Source organism: Myotis yumanensis, unplaced genomic scaffold (genome assembly GCF_028538775.1).
Source record: "Myotis yumanensis isolate MYYU_CA2020_CCGP unplaced genomic scaffold, mMyoYum1.0.hap1 SCAF_3, whole genome shotgun sequence".
NCBI classification, from domain to species: domain Eukaryota; kingdom Metazoa; phylum Chordata; class Mammalia; order Chiroptera; family Vespertilionidae; genus Myotis; species Myotis yumanensis.
Window position 1 is genome coordinate 29,794,931 of NW_027223754.1, and position 8,065 is coordinate 29,802,995.

Below are 8,065 nucleotides of genomic sequence, written 5' to 3' on the forward strand. Positions count from 1 at the left end.
GATTGCTTTCAGCCACCGCTAGCTCAACGTGAACAATCGGTGCCTAGCGTAATCCCTGCTAACGCTCAAGGTCCATCGGCCTCCCGCGTTCCTTAGTGTGCTCTCATGACAGTGTTGGCATGCGGTGGCTTCCCATACTCTCTTCCCCCTTTTTCTCAGCGTCAGCCCCAATCTCTCCCTGGTGTAGACTTTCATCACAAGAAATGACCATGACTGCATGTCTCATGATATCATACTGCTCCGTTCCCTAGAGATTCTAGAGTTTTCTTCAAAAGCACAGTGAAAAAGCCCCAAAGAAAGCATTATGGTTAGCTCATCTGGATCACATCCAATCCCAGTACCAATTTCTATGTATGGGGCTCACAGTGGGGTACCTGGTCCACCCAGGTCAAGGCTCTTCTGTGGGCGGAGGGGGGGTCTCAGGTGGACAGCCTCCGATCACAGGGAGTGCACAAGAACAGCATTCTCTACAACCAGGTAAGGACCCTAAAGACAACTGGCCCACCAGGGATCTTTTGGCTTTTTAATTTTTTGTTTTTTATTGCTGATGTGGGGAACCACTGCAGATTTTTATTTAAGTTTCTTCCTAATAGATGTAGTAGAATCCAGTCTACCTCAGGGGATGATCATGGAGCACAATACAAATGTTTGCAGTGTCCATTTGGCATATTGAGCATGATGGGTTCCATGTCCCACTTGAGTTAATGGTCTGATGACCTACAGACCAGTGGCCTGGACTCTTGCTATTCAAGTGTGATCCTTGGACCAGCAGCTTTAGCTCTAGACAGTGAAAATACACATGAACAATGGCACCATGAATGAAAATAGAACTCTGATCCCACTGCAGTGACCACGCAGTAAATGAAACTACCATCCACAGTAAGCAGTTCAGGTAGTGAACTTATATTCCTTGGTAACCAGTCCAGGAAGTGAAACTATCATCTACAGTAACCAGTCCAGGAAGTGAAACTACCATCTGTGGGGGAGGAAGAATTTTCCTCTACTCTTCTAGGGTCTTTCAGCTGGTCTAATAATTAAATATACATGAGATTAACAAGAGAAAAATAACCAAATTTAATTACATATGTACATAGAGTAATCCTACATATATGAGAGAGTCAGAGACCCCACATACATAAGAGGTTCAGGGACAGAAAGGTAAACTGAGGTATATATGATGTTCTAAGCTAAGGAGTGAGGTAAGGTGCCTGAGGCTTCAGAGGGGAGGAGGGTAATTCATAGGATGATAGGAAGAGATGTTCAATAATTAGATGTTTTCTCTGCTATTTATCTAGGTCATAAAAAGCTATTTCTGGTAATAACTCTAATTATGGGCAAGACCCCCTTTTAAATTCTTAAAGGGAGAGATAAAAGTGTTTTCTTAAACATGCAATGTCTTGATTTCCTTCAGCTTAAAATAAGCCCCATGTTTTATTTATTTATTTATTTATTTATTTATTTTTACAATACACAAAATAAATCTATTACCAGATTGTAGATATAAAATAATTAACCATTTACATGCAATAAACATTAATATTTCAAGAAAAAAGATTTTAAATATAATAATATTACCAAAACTGTACTAACATAGTATAATATCACAAAAGTTGTAGGAAATATTAAAAATCTGCAAATAACAGGATTACTTCTATTATAGTCTAAAATTTTTTTTTCCTCTGGCTCTGTTTTTGTTCATCAGTTTGTTGTTCATTATATTCCACAAATGAGTGAGATCATCTGATAAAATTTATCTTTTTCTGACTGGCTTATTTCACTTAGCATAATGCTCTCCAGGTCCATCCATGCTGTTGCAAATGATAAGCATTCCTTCTTTTTTACAGCATATAGTATTCCATTGTGTAGATGTACCACAGTTTTTTAATCCACTCATCTGCTGATGGGTACTTAGGCTGTTTCCAAATCTTAGCTATGGTGAATTGTGCTGATAAGCCCCATGTTAAAAGAGTACATCTTGGTGAACCTGATCGGAACCCTTTCATATCCATAGTAACCAGTCCAGGAAATAAAACTAGCATCTACAGAAACCATCCAGGAAGTGAATGTTCTATCTATAGCAGTGATGGCAAACCTATACCACGCGTGTCAGAGGTGACAAGCGAACTCATTTTTTGGATTGATTTTTCTTTGTTAAATGGCATTTAAATATATAAAATAAATATCAAAAATATAAATCTTTGTTTTACTATGGTTGCAAATATCAAAAAATTTCTATATGTGACACGGCACCAGAGTTAAGTTAGGGTTTTTCAAAATGCTGACACGCTGAGCTCAAAAGGTTCGCCATCACTGATCTATATTAACTAGACCAAGAAGTACAGCTATCTGCAGTAACCATCCAGGTAGTTAAACTACAACCCCTGCAACAAGTGGCCCCAAATGGTCCAAACCTGTCCAATCACTGACAACTTTTCTAATTGTTACCTCCAATTTCAACTTAGGACCAGCCAGAGAAAACTGGGGTGCAAGTGGAAGGAAGCTCTTGGCCTTTCCCTGTAAGGGTATAGGAAGCAAAGCCAGAGAGATTGACCCTGGGCAGATGTGTCTTAAATAGCCATGTAAAACTGCATACATTTATTATCTTACCTGTTCTGGAGGCCACAAGTCCAAATTAGGTCTCATTGGGCCAAAATCATGGTGCCACAGTGTTGAGTGCCTTTAGGGAGCTCTATGGAATCTGTTTCCTTGCTCATCCACCTTCCAGAGCCCAGCACATTCCTTAGACTCTGGTCCCCTCCTCCATCTTCAAAGTCTGTGCTGTCTCTGGTTCCCTCTCTTCTTTCTGCTGTCCTCAGCCATTTATATAGACCATTGTGATAACATTGGGCTCCGTGATGGTTAATTTTATGAGTCAACTTGGCTGAGTCATATCTGCCTAGACATATGGTCAAATATTACTTTGGATGTTTCTGCGAGAGTGTTTTTGATGAGATTTATGTTTAAATTGATAGACTTTGAATACAACAGATTACTCCCCATATTGTGAGAGGGCCTCATCTAATCAGTTGAAGGCCTGACATCTCCTGAGCAAGAGGGACTTTTGCCAGCAGATGGTCTTCAGACTTGAATTGCAACAGTGGCTCTTCACTGGGTCTCCAACTACTAGCCTACCCTATAGATTTTGGACTTGCCAGAATGCTAATCAAGTGAGCCAATTCTTTCAAATAAATTATCTATACACACACACACACACACACACACACACGGCTTTGTTTCTCTGGAGAAACCTGACTAGTACAGGCATGAATAATCCAGAATAATCTTCCCATCTCAAATTCAGATGATTTTCAATTTTAATTCCATCTGCAACATTAGTTACCCTTTGCCATATAGCTCAAAATATTCACAGGTTCTTGGGGTTATAGACCTAAAGACATAGACATTTTGGGGGTATCATTATTTTGCAGACAACAATGCCTTTTGTCCATTTTCCAATTAGATTTATTTTTTACTGTTGCATTTTGAGAGTTCTTTATATATTCTAAATATAAATACTTTGTTAGATATGTGACTTGCAAAAAATTTATTCCAGTCTGTAGCTTGTCTTTTCTTCCTCTTTACAAGGTCTTTGGTAGAAAAACAATTGTTTTTATTTTTTTATGATGTCTAGTATATTGATTTTTTTTTAGTGGATTAGGTTTTTGGAGTCATGTTTAAGAACTCTGCACCAACCCTTAGGTCTTGAAGATTTTTTCCTCCCTACTAAAAATTTATAATTTTACATTTAAATCTATGATTGATTTAGATAAAGTGTGAGGTTTAGTTCAAAGTTTATTTATTTATTTTTGTCTTTATGTTTACAATTGCTCTCACACTATTTTCTGAAATATTAATTTTTCTTCCATTGAATTGCTTTTGCCTTTTTGTCAAAAATCAGTTGGCTGTAATTGTGTGGGGGCTATTTCTGGGTTCTCTATTCTTTTTCTTCTGTTTCATTGATCTATGTGTTATGCCTTCACCAATATTACACTATCCTGATTATTGGAGCTATATAAAAAAAACCTGCTGGGACTTTGATGGAAATTGTGTCAAACCTGTACATCAATTTGGGGAGAATTGTTAAATTATGTGTGTGTGTGTGTGTGTGTGTGTGTGTAATGTACTTTCTTCATTAGCACACTAATATGGTCAATTACATTAAGGCATTTCTATTGTTTTACCCTTTTTTTTCACTGATTCATTTCTGTATTTATTCTGCTATTGAGTCCATTTTGTGAGTCTTAAAATATTTCAGATACAGAATATTTTAGTTCTAAAATATCCATTTGCTTCATCTTTATATTTTCTATTTATTTGCTGAAACTTTCTGTGTCTTTGTTGAGGCTATATATATTTTTTCATTTGTTTCAAGCATGTTTGTTAATGCTTATTGAAACATTTTTATGATTACTGCTTTAAAATTCTTATCAGATAATCCTAACATCTGTGTTATTTCAATGTTGGCATCTGCTTATTGTCTTTTCTTGTTCCATTTGCTATTTTCCTCGTTCTTGGTGTGATGGATGGTTTTCAATGGAAACCTGGACACTGTATGTAATGAGACTCTGGATCTCCTTTAGAACTGCCCTTCAGCAGGCCCTGGTGTCACTCTGGTGCCATCATATTCCTGTCAATTGGAGAGAGAGTGTCTCTACCACTGCCAAAAAGGGTGGGTTGGAGGGAATTGTTACAGCCCAGTGATGGTACAACACAAGTCTAGGTTCCTCACTCAACTTCTGCTGGCCGGCTGGGGCAGGACCTCATTGTTTCCTGTGGTGTTTGGCTGGAGAAGAGCTGTTACTGTGTAGACATTGTCTGTTGGTCTCGGGTTCTTTGGCTGGTGAGAGCAGGCTTTTCTTGTCTGGCTGTATGGGTGTTTCCAGGTTGCCAGCTTCTCCAGCACCCTGTTCAAGTTCATGAGGCAAACCAAGAACCCAGGGACTCCCTGCTGTGCTATTCCTTGGGTCCTGGGGTCCATCTGCCTTCTCTGTACCTTCTGGAGACTTCTCACATGTGTTTTGTATGTTATGCCCAGGGCTTTTGTTGCGCTTAACCAAAGGTATAGGGAAAATCACACCTGCTTCAGTTTTGCCGAAGTAGAAGTTCGTGCATGCTCTCTTAAAAGCATTTGGAGGCATGTGTCAGCTCAGGTAAGCTTTGGAGAGGCAACGCACACTGTGGTTAAGAGGTCAGCTTGAGTCACAAACCAGTAGGTTGACTTACTTCCTACCTTGGTCACTTACTAGCTGTGGATTTACCCTCTGAGTATTAGCTTCCACATAATCCCATGAGGATAGCCAGCCTCAGGTGTCAGCTTGCTGGGCTGAGTCCAGCCCCCTGGGGTCATTTCTGTCTCCACCTGGCTGTGCCCTTGCCTGTCCACAGGGGTCCTCATAGGTGTTTTGTCTCTGGGCCTCTGCTCTTTGCTGCTATGTCTTGACTTCTGACATGTTTAAGTCCAAGGGAAGGTTCTGTGCTGGCTGGATGCAGTTGGCAGGATTTTGGGGTTCTGGTATGGAAGATTCTGAGGCACTTTTGGCCACAGAAGAAACCCGTGGGTCACCAGCTCACGGTCCTTCCTTCAGTGAGATCTGACAGCCTGGAAGGGCTGGGGTCTGGGGAGAGAACCCAGAGGCCAGGGAGGGAGCTGCAGCAGATGCACATTTTTCAGGTTTTTGAGTTCATAAAGCAAATCTGCTTTGAGAAAACTTGAGAGGAATAGATGGAATGCTCTGACCGACTGGGAGACCTTGGAATAGTAGGAAGAGGTGACCAGATGCCCCAATTAAAGATTGTTTTCAAAGCACGTTTGTAGTTGTTTTTGCTTATGAAAATACCCTGGAGACCCATAATTTGGCAATATACATATAATCAATTGTTTCAAAAACAGAAGTGATGCTGGCTATTATAATGTAAACTGTTTTCTAAGTGAAAGAATTAAAGGAATGTAATTGGAGAAGTATACAAACAGTGGTTAATATGCTGCTTCTTGCAAAGACATATTACAACTTATAATCTTCCTTTATGGTGTATGTTGTCAGTGTTTAATCAGGCGTGTGAATGTATTCAGGTGTTAAACCGTTCTGTTAGCTGGGACGCTGCACTATTATCTACTGAGCTGTTTATGTTATATTGTTGTTGGCTCTCTGAGCTTCTCTTTCTCTTGCTCCTCTCTCTCTGGTCTCTGCAATCTGTATAATTGTCTTCTTACTTTTGTCTTCAGAAAGCTTTAAATAGAGGAACTGGGAACGATTAACTGTGTCAGATCACAAAGTTCTGGTGCTTTACAGATTAATTACAGACTTGCTATGCTGATGCTTTAAAAGGCGGAATGGGACCTGGGTCTAGCATGGAGGCCACTATGGCTTGGAACACCACCCTTGACCTCAATGGGCTGTAATAACTTCACATTCCCGAGATCCCTCTACTGGGAATTCCAGGGGTCAGCAACAAAAGTGAAATGCTAAAGGGAAGTGCCGCCTCTTCTGAGGAAGCAACAGGGAAAGGTTTGCCTGAGTAAGGAAATCCCCTAAAACATTCATTCATTCATTCATCTTCTTTGTCTTTTTATGGAGTGTGTTTTCTGGGAGGATCCTGTTTCAGTGTTTCTGTTACAGGAAATCAGATTGGTTGTACATTGCTACATGCAATAAAATCCAATCCCTCTGCTATGGCTGGTCAGTTTAGATGCCCAACTGTGAGCTCCTCAAGATGTGTTCACTGGGACCAATTCCACATTTTTGGGTTCTATTTTATATCCGTCTCTCGAATTCCAATTAGGATTCCAATATTGCTTTAAGAAACAATTTTGGCAAAATGGGATGTAAGAAACAAAATGCATTGCGGTGTTTTTGATATAAGATGGAATCACCTTAAAATTCAGGGGAAAAATTTGCCTGCATAGGATTAAGTATTAACTGAAAAATGAGGAGAAAAATTGATCAGGGGTTAGACATAAAATCATGCTAGAAACATTTATTTATACCTAATCCTTGCAAAACATAATGCTATGGAGTAGGACCTCTGTTAGCTGTGCTTAAATGCAGGTTTTCTTTCTTTCTTCCTTCCTCCCTCCCTCCCTCCCTCCCTCCCTCCCTCCCTCCCTCCCTCCCTTCCTTCCTTCCTTCCTCCCTTCCTTTCTTCCTTCCTTTTTAAAGACCACCATAAACTGGAGGAAATAAATAGAGAAACAGGGCAAAGAAACCTTAAAGACGCTTAGCAGCAACCCCTGACTAAAACATGTGCTTATGCCTAAACGCTGTTTTCCCAGTCACTGCTGAAAGCAGATGAAGGTTAAATACCTTGGCATTCTTTGTGGAGCGAATTCATAAATTCACAGTTATCAGTCCTATTGGGACTAAGGGTGACTAAGAATTAAAACAGGGAATCCTAAATGTTTAGGCCACATGACCATCTTTAAGATTCTAAAATCATGACTTGAAATAGAACGACGCTGTTCGCACCCATGGCTCTAACAGCTGTGTATACTGAATGGTATGAAATAATTTTTTTTTTCTGATACTTGATCATTTCAATTACTCATTGCTGTTACCAATAGCCTTCTCTTGGTGAACTTCTAAAATTGTGGCAATGGAAATAAAGCTCAGAGAAGCCTAAATGAATAGAGCAGAGTCAGGGCATGCTATGGGTACCATCTCACCCAGAGTTTTGTTCCATAAAAAGGGGATAGTGTTGCCTCATGACAAAGAAGAGAAAATTGGTGCTACACCCCATAGTTAATGTGACAACATGCAGCTAATGAGCACTTAATGATCTCCAGTCTGCTCATTTTTGTCATCCATTTGAGAATGTCACTTGTTTTATACTTTAGCCCTATGGTGTAGGATTAGCTTCATGCTAAAGTGAATTAATCAAGGTTTTAAAAAAAATCTGAACAAAAGTGCTAGAGAATGTGTACAGATATGAAGAGACTGAACGTATATACACCTGTTCAGATAATGTATAATTAACTTAAAAAATTTTTTGGTTGAATGTGTGAACTGGCAGTAAAATTTTACTTTACATTTGGTAAGACCTTTACCTTAACATGGAATATATTTTTAAC